An 18,753-nucleotide genomic window follows, 5' to 3' on the forward strand; every position below is an offset into this window, starting at 1 on the left:
GTAACTGAATTACAACTTTCATTCGTGTAAACATGAAGATGCTAACATTGCTTACTGATTACACTTTCCAAATTCAAAACAAAAATACCTCCCACAAGAGGAAAAATCAAGTCTGGCACATATACCAAACATGATAACAATCAACACTTAATTTAACACATTCCATATCTTGAAAAAACCTGTTTATACTGCCAAGAGAACTTCTGATATAAAAGACAACAGAAAGATTCACATAAACACATTAACCAGATCATGACCAGCTCTTCTTGGCGGCCACATTGTCAAGGGAGATTACTGGCATCTCCTAAAGCAACCCAGAGGGAAAATGAGCACAGAGAGCTCAAATTTGCTACAAGATATCGAGTGGCCTACTAGGTATTTTTTGGGGGGCTTGTCAAAATAAAACTATCCCCATGTGGTGTTGGAGAAAAACATATGGGAAATAGTCAGGAAGTTAGCCCGCTACAAGGAGAAGAAGTCGTATGCTTGACTGGCTGACTATGTGATGAAAATAATGGGCCAAGTCCAAGCAAAACTGGCAGCTGTCTTAGCCAATCAAATGTCAGCAAGCCAGTCACTAACAACAGGGTAGAGATCTTTTACCTACTCTGACAAGCAGGAGGCAAAGTTGCTAAGCTGTAGAGAGAGCGAGCCACACTCTTGCAGACCTTCAACAAAGCAGCTGATCTTGTATTTCATTGGGAGCAAGATACACCTCTTGGTTTGTTTTAAACTGGGTTTTGACAAAAAAAACAACGCTTTTTTCACGTTTCACGTTTTATGTGGCACGTATAACAATACAAGAAAGGGTGAGCAGGTTGAAGGATTTCTGCCCTGAGCTTGGGTAAGGTAACTTAGGAGATCACAATGTTAATGTCAGTATAAATTTGCATGTCATAATTTCTCTGATGATGGGGGAGTAAGTATGGTTCTGCACCGCTCAATATTCCAGCAACATCACAGTTGGGGACACCAGAAATGGGCTTCACACATTAAATCCATGTGGGAATTTGAATCTTGGTCTTTGGCTTGACAAGCGAATGCTTTAACCACTAGGCTACTCTACTAACTCCTTATGTTGACAAATATTTTGTGCATTTCTACTGAGGAGCTGATACCCAAATCTTCACTCAAAATGGACAGGGTAAGTTTGATAGTCTAGTCTTCTACTAGTAACTGGAGAACATTGCGTTCAAGTGTAACACAGCCAGATTGTAGATGGCGTGAGGAAATGAGCACAATAACACTGAAGGGTTGTGGACAAACAGATCTCTCTACCTCTGAGCTAATTGATAACACCCAGATTGTCAACTACAAGAGCGGTGACAAGATAATGTAAATCTCAATAGATGTGACCACCACATTACCATTTTGGCAAAAAATAAAACGTGATGAAAAAATATAATACTACAAAAGTATTTCAGGACATATTATTTCCCACTTAATTTCACATTCACACAAAATGTTAATAAAACAAATCATTTTTTCCCTAAATCATAAAAATTCACAAGTACCCTTTTCAACCATTTTACAATATATGAATTCACACACTGCATTTTCCACTGAAGTACAAGAAGTTAGAAACAATACTTTCCATTTCAATGCAAACATTCACATACCTTAACTTTCCATCTGTTGGAATGATTATACAAAATCAAACCAGAAGCATCTTTAACATATTAATGATCATGGCGATACTTCATTTAAATTCATCAACAACATATATTCTTCTCATGATTCATTTACCTAAAAACATATTTTCCAAGTAAACTCTATTCACCAAAAGATTTCACATTAAGTTATTCCATCTGAAGAATCGTGATAACAAAATCATTAACCCCAAAACACATTCATATATTTCATTTATCCATTAGAGAAGACCTAATCAAAGGATGTAAAAAATGGTGGTCTCCATTTCAAACAAATGGCTGCACTTATAAGTTTACTCCGATTTCAAAACTTTCATTTAAATGATTCCGATGGGTTAGAGTTTAATTACATTGCGTTTCAAACCTATTAAACATGCCCAGTTTGTCGTTTCCTTAAATGCGACACACTACAATATCAGCCTTGTGTTTGTGATAAGTTTCAAAACCAGATGCCCCAAAAAACATGAACGCACTTCACCCAGGAATAGCAAATTTACAGTGTTCCTTCCTGGAATGAGCGGAACACTTCACTCAATGACTTAAGATTCAACATTGAAACGTATACTCTAAATACAAGGGTTGTGAGTTGGACACTGCCTGCAAGTCAATCCACAACTTTTTCAAACGGCACATCAAACAAGACGCTGATGGCTGCTCATTTTGAAGTTAAATTTGGCAAAAACATAAACATTTGATCTTTCTCAGCTTTAATCAAAGCAGGAAAAGTCTCAAATATTTTCAAGTGAAAAAGAAATAACTCTTTCTCCTTCAAACATTGTGAATTATTTGTGAAAACAGCACTGTTTTAAAGAGATGTAAATACTGATAAATTTAAAGTAAATATTTGCTATAAAGTTTTTGTTTTAATTTCTTGACTAACAATTGTGTCCACGAGGAAGAGAAGAAAAGAGTTTGTGTTTAATTTAGTTAAACAAACAGCTTATTTTTCAAATACTTATTTAACCAGAGCAAGCATAGGGTTCAGAAATATTTCTTGAATACCATTCCAATAACTGTAAGTTCTTGACAGAAACTTCATGTACATTTGAGACAATACTGCTGTGTCCAGTCTATTTCAAACTAGTTGAGTGATATTAAAAAGTAGGCAAGCAAATAAAAAAAATATATATCTATGAGTAAGAAATTTTTATTTCTTCTTTCTTTTAGTGATGATTCTGTGCTGAATCAGATGGTCTGTGCCTTTTTTCTTGTTGTTCAACAATATTCTATCCATTCCATTTACGCAATTGGGATACGATGACATGTGTGAACTAAGTCAGCGTGCCTGACCATCGATCCTTTCAGTTGCCTCTTATGACAGGCATGGGTTGCTGAAGACAAGTTCTAACCTGGTCCCACAGGCTTCAGAAGTATTCCAAAGTCAGCTGTAATGGTTTATTGAATTGATTAAAAACATTACAGTTACAGAAGGCACCCTTTGTTCAAGTTCCAAGCCATTCTCTACAAGACCAGAAGTTATCAGTCAGTGTCTCTACCTACTCTTGTAAACAATGTGTCTTAATATCTAAAAATACAAATCTAACTTCGTTTCTCTTTCCTCACTTTCTAAAATACCTGATAAGACAAATCGGTTATTGAGGCAATAAATAAAAGTTAACTTACCAACTCTGGCTATATTGAAAACTTATTTTCCATCACAATCTACAGGTCTTTATACTTTAAGTAAATCACTCACTTTCAACTGAAATTGACACCTACTTTCTCCCCCTCCTCCTCAAGTGGTATACCCTGTCTCTTTGATATAAGACATACCATTGAACTATGAAGGGTGATTAGCTCAACAAGACAAGCTACAAACTACTTTATGAGTGCTTATACCCCAGGCAGGAAGCAGGCTGCATCTAATTGGCCAACACAGACAATGGACACTGGTGATAAATGGTGAATTATCACTGTCTGAAGGAGAATCTTATCACAGTCTTGTTGATTGAGGATGATAATTCTTTTATCTCCCAAATAAACAATAGTCTCTTTGAAGTAATGAGGCCAGTCACTTAACTGTGTAGAGAAGATTCTGGACCCTCGCTAGAAAGCATACCTCAGCATACCAAACACAACCCCAAAGACCAGACTAGTAGCAGTGTCTGCCATTAGAACAATGTTTTATGCATGTACTATCTTTGGGAATAATATTGGTTATTATATTGCTAGTGTCTTGAATGTTTGAGAAAGATTCTGGAATAATCTCTCTACAAAGGACACCTTTGTAAACTGAATGAATGGGGTCTGCAACTAAACTGAAGCGATAGGTAGCTGTTGTTTAATATCAAGGACAGATCATCTCTAACTCTCTCCAAGGACACTTGTGTTAATAAAATTTATATTGTACTTCAGTGAAGGACTATCCAAAAGTGTATGAAACTAATAACTGACACATTTGTAAACATGGTACACATCTTAATGAACTTCAAAACTGACCATAATAGACATTTTTCAGGCAGCCAGTTGATGAAAATTTCAATTAATGATTATGGAGGAAACAATGTAAAGTTCATCTGTTATATAATTATAAAGGAGTTAAACACCTAACACTACAACTATTTATGACTCTCAGCTACCTTCTCTCTCAAATACTGCAACAAGGAACCTCCAGCTGACGAAGGTTTTGAGTAAAAGCCCGGTAACAATAAGCTATGTTTTTTCCGTGCCCATTCATCAAACAACATATTTGTTGCTAAGTTGAAAGCGAAGATTGTTTTGGAAGACGTTTTGCCAGTTTCCAAAATAGCAAAAGCCACTTGAAAATGAGGCTAGAAGCAACTCTATGATGACTTCGCCAGAAAGGCTGCCATGTTCCGAGCTAATTTCCCCTCTCTTCCCCCATCTTGGTTCATGTTTAGTAACATCGGTATATTGTGTCATAACTGTACCGATAAAACAGCTGCCAGAATGGCTGGTCCAAAGAGCTTGCTGGTTTCAGCGCATCATCTCTTGAAAAGACCGGAATCCAAAATTCATGGTTCTGTATCTTTAAAAGCAGCACCAAATGTTTTTTAGATCATTATATATGCACATATATTTTGTTATTGGGGCTCTTCTCCCACAGCACAGCCAGGAGCTGGAGTTCTAAACTCGTTACACTGCAATTACATCCTGTTCAAATAACATACAGTGGGAAAGAAGGTGAATGATTTGCCAATCATTCAGCTTGGCAAACACGAAAAAAATGAAGAATAAGTGCATGTTGGCCCATCTCTCTGCCATTTAGCCCTTAGCGCAAACCATCTTCATATCACTGAGAAAGAGCAATTCTTTGGGAAGCCCATCAAAAGAAATTAATATGCCCATGCTTAGAGAGGATGATACGACCTAGAAACATGTAAACAGCATCATTCTGTGATGAGAGCAGTAAGACGGCTTGATACTCAGTTGATACATTGTTTACACTTGTCATTACAGTATTTACAATTTATCCAGCATTTCTGCTGGAGTGAGATACAATCTTTTACGACTTGACAATGTGGAAAGAAACACTTGTTCTTTTTCAATTGACATCTTAAATCTGTATCTTAAAACAGGGAAATGTACACCACAACCAACAAACATACAGGAAGACACTTAACTCAACAAGAGCAGGTGTTATTTACAAAATATTTGGGGGTGGGGGTGTGTGGGGTGTTTCCTCCACACTTAAGATGAGGACGGCACACTTTTTCTATATCAGAGACTCTTAAAACTTTTATCTGCAGACACCTTCATGAGCAGCATTGGGCATTGAAACTGGCCTTCTGTCAGGAACTCTTTGTTTATTTGTGTCCTGGTTGACTTCGCATTCAACAATATTCCAGCTACATGGCAGTGATCGTTCTGGACCTGACAGCCTAGTGATCAACACCATGTGCATTGATCTATGCAAAGGTGATGTAATGACATTTGTCAACCAAGTCAGACAGCCTGGCCACCCAATCCCTTATTCACTTCTTGCGACAAGCATGGGCTGCTGATGACAAATTGTAACCCTTTAATCACTTTACAAACCTCCTTTATAAATATTCTTCACATATACTACATTTTGCTGAGAAATGTATAAGACTCTTTACATATGAAATATTGCAAATGAATCCTATGTAAAGGCTAATGAGTAAGTGTGGGACTTTGGTTTAACACCGCTTTCAGCAATATTCCAGCAATATATCACAGTTGGGAACACAAGAAATAAACTGGCTTAATGTGTTCTACCCATGTGGGAATCAAACCCACGTTTTCAGCATGAAGAGAAAAGAATGTTATTGAACAGTTGTTACCATCAATGCTAAATTGTTGTTTAGAGACAGCACATTTCCTTGATCATGGACATCTACTAATTTGCTTGCCGTCCAAAGTGAAGACCTTGTTTTGAATTATTTCTTTGTATTTACTGCATCATAATGAGAAATAAATCCATAAAAGTCAATAAATTACTAAATATTGCAAAAGATACTGATGTTATTGTTATCAAATACTTATTACTGTCTGCTCTAAAATGTCATATTCAACACATCTTCTGAGACCCTGGATATAAGGATATCTTGTAAATTGATTTTTAATTTCATTACCAGTGAACATAAGAACCTTGTTTTAATTATGTCTAAACACATATTGCATCACATCTACAAAAGTCAGTATATTCATGAAATATGTCCAACGAGTCTGATGTTATGGTTAACAAATAGTTACTTTCAGCGATAAATTGTCATATCCAACACTTTTCCTTGACCCTGGATGATGTGATCATTTCATAACTATCCAAAAAGAAAACCAGTTTTAATTTTTTCTCAACATAAATTACATCATAATCTATAAAAGTCAATAATTTATAAAACATTACTGAAGAGTCTGATGTTCTTCCTATCAAATAATTGTTCCTATCAGTGATAAAATGTTGTATCCAACACTTCTCCTTGACAGGAGTGAAGTGATGTATGCACTGATATACCCAGGCCAACTCTGACACATTCTGATGCAGAGGATTAGCACCCTAACTTGTTAACAATACAAGCTACAACATAGAGGTCAATGTAAACATTCCCAACTTTCAATGTTGAAAGACTAACAAAGTAGTGTTTGTCAAATCATATTACATCTCTATCTAAGCTGCTTAATAAAACCGAGAGGAAGATGTTGATGAATTGCTTTTTCTTTCTCGTACACACCTTTGCGCGAGGAACAAACTGAAGACTTTCCTATGTAACAACAAACTAAACATTGTGGAGAAATAGGTTTACTCTGCACAAGAATTACTTAAGAGAGGTGTTCAGCCAAGATGGTATTCTGAGTCCTTATTCATTTGTACAAACTGCTGAAAAGAAGGGCTACAACTTTGAAGGGGAGATTAGCTGCTTAGGGTAGTAGTATGATGTATTACAATTCATCAACATCAGGGAGAGACCGAAAGCAGACAGAATAGGTGGCTGACGAGAACGAAATTTGTTGTGCTGGTCCTGGCAAACATTCGCAACAATAGCGGCTGGTCTCGAAGGGCAGGCTGAGGGACCTGCTCTCTTATACAGCATAATTCGCAACTCCACGCTACATGCGTGAACCCCACTCGTAGGGTCTTTCAATCTGTCTTCAAGCTAGAAAATACACACATACACAATGCCCCCAATCCATCAGTATATAGGCACAAGCTGCTGTGCAAATTCTCAAATAATTAACAACAAACATAGATTCTCCTTTCTACCAATAGCACAGCTTCTCTGACAATCGCTCAAGACCATCAAAGAAAATAAACCAACTCTCTTCATATAAAGACTTGAAATCTTAAGGCAAATGGCGTCAAACTCTGGACATGGTAGTGAATTTAAATCCACCTCTCTGTGTCAGTTTCAATGAGAATAATCAGAATATAGTTTATCTCACCCCGAGACAAGAATTGGGAGGATTAAGATGGCAAGTGAGGAGCCTGCTAATACCAATAATCAAACAGTCTGAACTCACTTATAAACACCCATCCCTAATGCCATTGTTAAATCTTTAAATCAGGACTAGCAAACCAGTGAGTGAGTGAGTGAGTGAGTGAGTCTTTTACATTGCTTTTAGCAATATTCCATCAATATCTAAGAAGGAGGACACCAGAAATGAACTTCACACAATGTTCCCATGTGGTCACAAAATAAAAAAGATGATCAAGGAAACAAATTTTCAAACCCAAATCAAGCCTAAGGGACATAATTCTGCTAGGTAAACAGCAGGGACTCACACAACGGGGCCATCTCAGCCCCTCACTATTATTATTCCTAACTCCAAACAGAATATCAAAATGAAAAACAAAGATATACAAAAAAGAATGTGTCCAAGAAAGGCATAATAATTATCAGAAATCTGAAATATTCATTTTGATAGTAATTAGGGTCATAGGTGCTGTTGTGCTATGGAACTTTTCTCAGCGGCGTAGCCTAATGGTTGAAGTGTTAGCTCATCACACAGAAGCTCAGGTTTGATTCCCTAAATGGCTAGAATGTGTGGAGCCCATTTCTGGTGGCCCCACCATGACATTGCTGGAATATTGGTAAAAGTGGCATAAAACCCAATTTACTCACTCTTAATTTACTGAGCAACAACACAGATACTTACAAATGTCTCCAACAAACCTCATTTTGAGGAGTATAATAATTTTAACCCCAAATCACAGAAAACCACAAAAGACAAAACCTGACATTGAATACTAGGCATTTTAACACATTTTTTTTGTAGATTATAAACAGCACTAATTTTTCCTGACAGAATGCAAAATTCTTACATTGTTCATAAATTCCCATAGTACGTAGAATTCTTTGAACCAGCCTGTCGCTTGTGTGTTTGTACAAGGGAATCCAAAAGTTGAACCTTATCTAAAAAGACAGGCACAATTCAAAAACTTGCACCCAGAAACTTGCAAATGCTTCTGAAGGCCTTAAAATGTTTTGGGAACATATTCCAGTAAATGAAGCAACAAGGGTGAGATGGTGGCCTCCAAGTGGAATATTATCAACATTTTTTCTCAAGAAAAACTTCATTCTCCCGAGAGCAGAATGTTGCATTCTGGGTACCAGTGTCGGTCCATATTTCATGGTGTAGGAATTGAGCTGTCGAGAAGTGCTCTTTGTTTAGAGTGGAAAGAGGGCAGATATAAGCTGAACAATTTCACTGGCATCAGAGATATATTTGCACTGTCAAAGATAAATCTTCGATGTTGGAGATAAGAAGCTCTCTCCACTCCAGGATAAGCTGTCATTGGCTGACAATACTGTGCTGCATGGAACTGTCAGCTGTAGATTTGGCCTCCACAACTACGACACCCATTGACATGCTTGTACACTGTTTCAAACTTTTTACACTATATGCTTCAGATTTAACAGTTTTTAATTTTCAGCATGATTAATGACTACTTGAAAGAATGGGGTTATCTATAAGAAGTTGAAACAAGGGGTAACATATATTTTGGACATACATAGTCTGGAAGATGAAAATGTGCCGTTGACAAAATTTGATTGTTGATATTTCAATAAGAATGAACATATGCCCATTATTTTGTCATCATAGGCAGAGGCATCAAACCTTTTCAGAAGAAGTAGTCCAGTTTTTATTAGTTTGGATTTTTCTCATTACTAACATTCCATGTATAAGGTACAAAATATTTATTGTGCAAACCATTCCATGTAGAAACAGTGCCAACAATACATACTACACAAATGAGATCTATGATACGTCAACGTTACAATACATATACCAGAACAAATGTGTATAATGAACAAGGTCAATCCAGAGATCTTCTCAAACATTTTTGAAGTTAAATATGATGGCTGATTATTTTTATACTTTCTGGTTTACTATGTGTAAACAGGAGGTAAATCCTTTTAGGTGGTATGGCTTTGAAAGTAATATTTGAGAGGATTGAGAATTAAGTAAGGTGCGTCTCAGATATTGTCATAACATGAAATTATTCATGATAACATGTCCTTCATGGATATAATATACATAATATGATCATAAAAATATCATTTGTGACTTTCGCATCCATTGGTCCAATCGGTAAGTTGCCCAATACCGTACGTATCATCTGATAATTCACATTCAAGCAAACCACTGACATTTGGCCTAAATAACACTGTGGCCCAAGTGGAGATATCCCATTGGATGCTGTAGGTCATGTGATCAGCATAAACAAATATCAGCGTGATATGATATCTATCCTGTATCTCCCAAATGTGTGATTAATTCTTCTGAACATAACGTGAAGCACGTTGAACAATATTCTTTGGCTTCCGAGACAACATTATCTGCAACAGCAGACGATGGATGACAAACATCTGCAGTGATGTTAAAAAATATTAACATCCATGTCTGATGTTGTAGTGGTAAAAACAAATTGTCAAAAGAATACGTTTGACTTTATGATTGCTTGAATAAATACTTATGAAAACATCAGTGGTCTAATAAACACATACTACTTCATGACTGCTTGAATAAACACATATCACTTTGTCATTGAATAAATACTTATGACCACATGATTGGACTAATAAACACATACTACTTCATGACTGCTTGAATAAACACATATCACTTTGTCATTGAATAAATACTTATGACCACATGATTGGACTAATAAACACATACTACTTCATGACTGCTTGAATAAACACATATCACTTTGTCATTGAATAAATACTTATGACCACATGATTGGACTAATAAACACATACTACTTCATGACTGCTTGAATAAACACATATCACTTTGTCATTGAATAAATACTTATGAAAACATCAGTGGTCTAATAAACACATACTACTTCATGACTGCTTGAATAAACACATATCACTTTGTCATTGAATAAATACTTATGACCACATGATTGGACTAATAAACACATACTACTTCATGACTGCTTGAATAAACACATATCACTTTGTCATTGAATAAATACTTATGACCACATGATTGGACTAATAAACACATACTACTTCATGACTGCTTGAATAAACACATATCACTTTGTCATTGAATAAATACTTATGACCACATGATTGGACTAATAAACACATACTACTTCATGACTGCTTGAATAAACACATATCACTTTGTCATTGAATAAATACTTATGACCACATGATTGGTCTAATAAACACATACTACTTCATGACTGCTTGAATAAACACATATCACTTTGTCATTGAATAAATACTTATGACCACATGATTGGACTAATAAACACATACTACTTCATGACTGCTTGAATAAACACATATCACTTTGTCATTGAATAAATACTTATGACCACATGATTGGACTAATACACACATACTACTTCATGACTGCTTGAATAAACACATATCACTTTGTCATTGAATAAATACTTATGACCACATGATTGGACTAATAAACACATACTACTTCATGACTGCTTGAATAAACACATATCACTTTGTCATTGAATAAATACTTATGACCACATGATTGGACTAATAAACACATACTACTTCATGATTGCTTGAATAAACACATGTCACCTCATCATTGAATAAATACTTTTGACATCACGTTTGGTCAAATACATACGAATGATTGGTTAAATAAGCATATACTGCTTCATGATTGAATAAATATTTCTGGCATAATGATTGGTCAAATAAACAGTTATTTCTTCAGGACTGCTTCAATAATACTTCTGAAATCATGATTGGACAAATAAACGTATTTCTTCATGATTGAATAAACACTTACGACATCATAATTGATCAGATAAACAAATATTACTTCATGATTGTTGAATAAACACTTATGACATCATAATTGATCAAATAAACAAATATTACTTCATGATTGTTGAATAAACACTTATGACATCATAATTGATCAAATAAACAAATATTACTTCATGATTGTTGAATAAATTCTTAGGACATCATGATTTGTAAAATGTATTTCAATGAAATCACACCAGTGATACTGTTGACGATTTTACAAAAATGTCTCTACTGTTTCCCCATTATTATATATAAACATATCCTTTCTCTAATGCCTGATCTCATAACATTTTGCATGTAATGAAACCATTAGCTGTAAAATATCAAATGCTAACTTTAACAATTTATGCCAAGTGGGAAGATTTTATATTTTTCATTCAAAATAAAATAACACTAATTTCATATTTGTTGTATAATTCTGATGTATTACGTAATTAAGACCAATGAATGCATTTTGATTACAGCCACTACCACTACCCTCATCAGCACATTGCATCAATTGCAATCAAACGTCAGCCTTCCATCAAAATGTCTGCTCAACTATGCCACTTCAAGTTTTTCGATTCACAGAATTTCTTCAGGTTGTTTTTCAGGCCTTAAAAATAAATATTTTCCCTTTCAAATTCTTCGCCAAGCTATCATGTGATCTCCATCAAATGATACGAGTTACATCGTGCTCTGCGAGCCTGCAATGCAGTCACATGACCTACCATCTGCCAAATCTGCCAACTTCCGATGCATCTGGAAGACTGAGGCGGCAAACAAAAACAAACACTCTCGCATAGCAGAAACACTACAAAAGTATCGTTCGTGATGTACAAATAATTCCCTTTAAACATTACGAATGCCTCATCTTCTCGCTTAGTTCAGCGCCCTGCGTCTTGATAATGTTTACAAGGGGTAGACAACTCTTCTGGTTTTAAATACACAAACACGCTGCATTAAACACTTATGTTCCTGTGGGATATAAACACACAATGGAATAAACCGAGTCTACTTCCTGCGAGTGACGATGGGCTTTCATCATTTCACCAGTTTGTACAGAGGATATTTAAAACTGTTTGCATATCTTATGACTTGATTGTTTATCAGTATTTCTGTATTATAAACATTTCAGACATTTATTATTATATTCAAATTTCATATCATCTAGGAGAGACATTTTAAGTCTTCGTTCTGATGAGCAAACATTTGAACCACTAGGCTACCACACTCTGTGTCTTAAATGAAGACAAACATGGTAATAACATCAATTATTTGAAAGTATAACGACAAGAGTAACAGCTGATCTCAACATTAATAAACTGTCATTATGCTACCAATACAACTTGCCAGTTTGTCTTTGCCTTCAAAAGTTTGGATCCTTAACAAGCATTGAACAGTATATATTATTCCCCATAAGTGAAAAAGTGTAAATCCATTTGAACACATGGTGCTTTTAGCAGCTTCAATCAAACTCAGAAACAGTTGTGTTTTTCATTTTTGACACAGCCAACAAAAACATTAATTACGAACATTTTACAAGAAATATTAAACATCATAGGCTTATTCCTAACTAAAACAAAGGTGTGTGTTTCTGTGAACAATGGCATTAAAATTAGCCCATGATGTTAGGTGGGACCTTCGCTTGGCCTCCACACGTGGCTCCCAGCCCTGACAATGTCCCACAGAAACAGTTGTGTGGGGAATACAATCCCTTCACAACAATATCAACTGATATACACCAAACATTGTCACTTGATATGTCCCAAATGTTAAAACAAAAAAATAGTTATTATTATTTCACAAGTTAAAGTATTTAAATGAATGATTTTAATCTAGTGGGTGGGTGAATATGGATTTATTCAGCTACTAGCAATACTCAAGTAATATGATGGCAGGGGAACCAGAATTATAGTGGTTCACACATTTTACTCATGCATGGAATTGAACCCGAGCTTTCAATGAGATGAACGGTTTGACCACAAGGCCACCCCACTACCTTGATTTTCAACTAAGCAGGATTAGAAATTTGTTTGGTAGAAAGATAGATAACAGCATTGATGAGGTGTGTCAATAGTCTTTCAGAGATGTTAACATGGTGAGGCTAGATAGTCATTATGACCAGTCTGCACTAACACATCCAGTGATCAACAGCATGAGCATCAATCTACGCAACTGGAATAGGATGACATGTGGGTCAACCAAGTCAGTGAACCTGACCACTGATCCTGTTTGTCGTCTCCTGGGACAAGCATGGGTTACTGAAGATCAGTCCTACCCAAGATCTTTAGAGAATCACAGGCCATAAAACAAATATATCCAACAAGCCCTTGCAAGCATGGACCATGTCTCAAGTCTACATTACCACAGTTTCAGACTGAAAATGAAGCCTTTTCATCTGGTTTTCATCCTGTTTTATGATTATTAACTATGAACCCTTTTCCTGTAAAATATTTCTTATCAGAGACTGGATGTTAGACAATCTGAAACGGGACAAATCTCTCTCCACAACCCCAAGCCACCCTCTGTCACAGCAAGACCTAACCTGTTCTTCTTCTTAACCAACACAAATGCTCCTGGATCTGCTTCTTCCTCAGGTCTGACACTCAGACTCTTTCAACAATCACAAAACATCCACATGACTACGAATAAACAAAACAAACACTCCACCCCTGTTACATCTATGGACAGGAAACCAGGACATGTGTAAAGAATCTTAATCTATTCACTGACAAGAAATCTTAACTAAATACGGCAGCCAGAGAAATTCAATTAATACAAACAGAAAGTATATTCAACATGGCCCTCTCCCTAAAACCTTACCACTGACACCCAAATCTACCGTGTCAAGAAAACCACGCTGTATGGCCCTATTGGAGTAGATTTGTTGAACTTACATTTGCAAATAGCCAAACTGTTTTAATAACAAATCTTCCAAATGTTCAGGAATCCCTGAGTTTTCTAAGCCAAGCTGCTGGCAAACATTTGCCTACATGCACAACTGTTTGCTCTACTTTGCTGATGTTTGCATCAGTCTCAAGTATGTCAGGAAATAAAGGCAATTGATTCCAAAACTGTCCATCATGGCTTCTGACCAACAATCACAATCACACTGTTGACGAGTGAGTGAGTGAGTGAGTGAGTGAGTGAGTGAGTGAACTTCGTTTTTTACTCTGTTTTTAACAACATTCCAGCAATATCACAGCAAGTAAACAATTCAGAAATGAGCTTTACACGTTGTACAAGTGTTTTCGAAATCAAACCTAGGCCTTTAGAGTGACAAGCAAATGCTTTAACCACTAGGCTAACACCACTCCTAACGATGTTAACAAGTATTTATAATAATAATGCATTTCTATAATGCCTAAAATCCATCAGTGTTCAGATGAATGCTTTCTTCCAAGACCAAACACCAAAATAATGCTGTACATTTGTATATTTGACTCTCTGTCACATAGTCAGAATACTGAATATGGCTTTAAACAAAAAACAAATATGTGACTGTCTGTCTGACCCACTCTAACCTGTAATAAACAACAGGTCCCTTGGAAAGTAAACATATTTGAAAACTAGGAGTGTTATCAACTGGCTCCGTAATGGAGTATTAACACTGTGATAAGGGTATAGGACTCTTTAATCACTTCCTTGATTTCATACACTTACAAACAACACTGTTTTCAATCATAAATTATACACACCTATCTATTCTAAAAAGAAAATTTTTAGACACTATTTAGATAAAATTAAATGCAGGCTTTTAAAGACATGTAAGAGATTTACTAAAGTGATACACTACTTTTCGCAATACAACAACCAAAACGCCATAGAAAAAACATCGGCAAAGAAAGTATAAAATGAACAAATTCCCAAACATTGGGTAAAAATGACTATTATGTATGTTGAAATATTGAGTTAAGTTTTATGCTACACTCCATTATATCCCAGCTATATGGGGGTGGTCTGGAAATAATATTATTTTGATCAAACAATCCAGTGATCAATGAGATGATGAATTGACAGCCAAGTCACCAAGTCTGACCTCCTGATCCTGTCAGTTGCCTCTTATTACAAGCACGGGTTACAGAAGATTAATTCTAACCTGGATCTTCACGGGATTCATGTGTGTTGAACATTAGTGGCTGTTATTTGAAATACATTTGTTCCCAGAAAAAATCATTCCAAACGTCTTCTGGATTATTTCATCATCACAAACTCTATACCTGGGTTCCCCTATACATGTGCACAGTGTCCACAAATGAGAGGTGTATTGAAGTACAAACTTCCAGCACTAAACATTAAACTTCAGCTAACCCATTTTCAAATCATCCCATGTCGTTTCCAGAATCTATGAATGGACGAATAAGAATCTGCCCATGTTTTTGTCAGGCACCATGGAGTTCCACACCCGCCAGACTGTACAATGCCTATGAGATTATAACAGGAGGGGGCCCTTCTCCCATGAATATAAATATTTGGGACGACTTATGAGAAAATTTGCCTTCTTTGTCTTGCAACAAGCTTTTCCGTTTGCTTCATGGGATGTACAACAACTTGGAAGTCTGCCTCGGTTTATGTCAAAGGTTGTGATTAGCTTCTATATACTGACACGGGACAACTGGCCACTGAACTAGTCAGCGAATGAAATGACTCTATCTCCAGCTGACTTGGAATGGGCACCAACAGGATCATATAACCTACCCCTGACACAAAGTTTGGCTTTTTGAACAGGGAAGTCCCCCACTATGGACAGGACAGCACGGGAACTAAGCCCTGAAACCTGATTCCAGCCCAACAATGCCTGCCTTCAAAGAAATAATTTAAACCTGGAGCTGAATAACATCTCTTGGTAGAGCAGTTAACACAGCAACCCACAGGTGACTTGTGTTGTTGTATTGGGGGACACTGTAAGAAGCTGCTGGTCACTGTATGGGGTCGACTTGGTCCTGACTGTGAGGGGTCGGTTGACCTCATTATCACCTGAACATGTACTGAACAGCATGATGCATGTCATACCGTTTTTATTAGATACAGCTGGACCATATGAAGATGGATGGGACACAGATCAAATGTCTGGTACTGGATGCTCAGAGGTTCCATTTCTCACTCTACACATTTCCTGTCCTGGACATATAATGTCCAACAATGACCATCAGGGGCCCAGACTTCGGCCACTCATCAGGGTTTCTGCATGAGTATTTTAAATCCTGTATGAACAATTTCATCTGTAATAAAGACCAGCATACAGTAGGTTGGCTGAGTTGAATGACACCGACCTCATGTCCACCGCGTTTACATTACCTGGTACATTCTATATTATCATTACTGATGTATGAAGAAATATTTTATTAAAGTTTATTAATGCACAATGCAGAGAACCTCAACTTTTGCGTTTTCTATATGAATGGAAAGTCAGAATAACCCAAACTTTGAAAATTAAATAGTTATGATATCCACTATCAACATAAACTGAAACATCCATCAATATCTTTGAGGTCAAATTCATCTTTGACCAAATTACTAGTTAAAGCCCCTATGCCTGACCTCTCTCTTCCATATTGGAAAATACCTTGCTCTAAGATCTTTCTCAGGTTGTCAGCATATTTCACCAGTGTCCCAAGCCCTCGATTTACATCCAATCAACCGAGACAAATCAAGGATGTCTTCACATTCTATAACACAGCCTCACAGTACGTCTGTCAACTTGAGGGAAATGGCTAACATCTCCGGTCACTGATCCGTAGCCGAAAAATTCAAAAGATGTGTGACTAGTTGTTTGAAAGTATGTCCTGATATACAATGTACAATGTGGCATTTGTTAATGGCATATAGAACTGTCACCAGTCGGGATTCAGTTTGCAGATCTCAGAGAGAATGACCTGACAATCCCAACGAAGAAAGGAGGACTTCAAATGAAGTGAATCTGAACATTGCTCCTTCAAATCGGGAAATATTTTCAAAGAAGGTAAATTAATTATATTCTAATAATATTTCATATTGCAAAAAAGGTTTCCTCTATTTATTCAGTTCTCCATTGTACACTTTTTCTCACAGATTCTCTCTGTAAGATAAACAATGTGTGTCATATGTTATAATATTATTTTTCTCATAGATAGAAAGAGAAAGAGACAGAAAGAGTGAACATATTCTTTTTTCTTAAACATGAAGCAAAATAAATTTTTATTTCTTCTTACAATAACTGTAGCTCTTTACCCCTTCTGAAATGTTTTACACTAACTTAATTTTTAAAAGAGTGAAATAATAAATCATTAGTGGAGTTAAACTTGTGATGAATCCAAGTTACCTTACATTTTTTTTGATAATTTGTTTTTGTGAACCTTACACTTCAGTATTTTAAATTTTCGAAAGAATGAAACTAAATATCTAATACCATGAACAAAGTGGGAACAATTAATTAAAACAACTGCTTTAATAAACGATCATAAAGCAATTCAGTTAAGAAACCTCAACCCAAATTCAATTGTAATCCACAGAGAGCATATTGATTGTCATACATTTACTTACGAGACAAATTTCAACATATTATAAACATTTAAGAAATAATTTCTAAAATACATAACAAACAACAATGTGGCTCAAAGCATCAAAATAAAAATGTGATAACAAATACAGCTGATTTAATTTCCAGTCCATCACACAGATGTAGGTAGGCACACCTGTTGAATTTGAAAATGGACCGCTGTGTCCCTATAGCCAGCAGTGCCACTTGACCAGACAGAATAAGAAGACAAAATACCCAAGGACATTATGGTGAGCCTCTAACGAGGCCCCATTGCGAACATTTAGACACCAAAGGATAAAGCATGTTGCGGTTCATGACTTTCGCACAATAGAGATAAAAAAGTTACGAGACAATCAGAACAGCAGACTCAAGTGAAACCCAAGCCTTTCATTGGCTGTTGGTGTTATAGACACAGTTAACCAAATATTTGGCAAGATTCGTGTGATTTTGACACGGAGCTTACAAGAAAAGTGCCACATTTGACATGCAATACTTTTCTTTCATAAGCTATTTAAGCATTGAGTAGCATTTGTTGTTCGGCATTTATACTGTTGTCCCAGTAAATATTGACAATTTGAATTCTACATTTTCTCAATTGAAAGATCCAACATGGCATTATTGCTTTACTTGTTTTATTAACGGCAGATGGTTTACGGATGAAGGTTACAATTGTTCCTGTGTTTGATAAAACAGCAGTTAAAGGAATACATTTAATTACAAACATACTTTGACAACACAAAGATGCATGACTATGTAAACTTGATAAAGAAAAATGTAATCAGGAATGAAATTAACATTCATATTCTGATATTTGGTATTAAAATGTCAGGTGATAAAATAGAAGCAACAGTTGGTAGACTTCATAATATAC

The 18,753-nt window shown here is 36.0% G+C and overlaps 1 protein-coding gene across 4 annotated transcripts in view; it reads right to left on the reverse strand.

Annotated features, from left to right (window-relative positions):
• The window catches only part of LOC137290267 (interference hedgehog-like), a 262,516-nt gene that overhangs the window by 76,296 nt on the left and 167,467 nt on the right, over positions 1-18,753 (reverse strand). Inside the window, exon 1 of one of the 4 annotated variants that reach the window (XM_067821082.1) lies at positions 3,273-3,366. The exons of the other annotated variants lie outside the window; for them this stretch is intronic. The gene's annotated coding sequence lies outside the window, so the exon portion shown is untranslated. Of the gene's footprint in view, positions 1-3,272; positions 3,367-18,753 lie in introns of those variants that run through there. 4 annotated transcript variants of the gene reach the window in all.

Source organism: Haliotis asinina, chromosome 1, assembly GCF_037392515.1.
Source record: "Haliotis asinina isolate JCU_RB_2024 chromosome 1, JCU_Hal_asi_v2, whole genome shotgun sequence".
NCBI classification, from domain to species: domain Eukaryota; kingdom Metazoa; phylum Mollusca; class Gastropoda; order Lepetellida; family Haliotidae; genus Haliotis; species Haliotis asinina.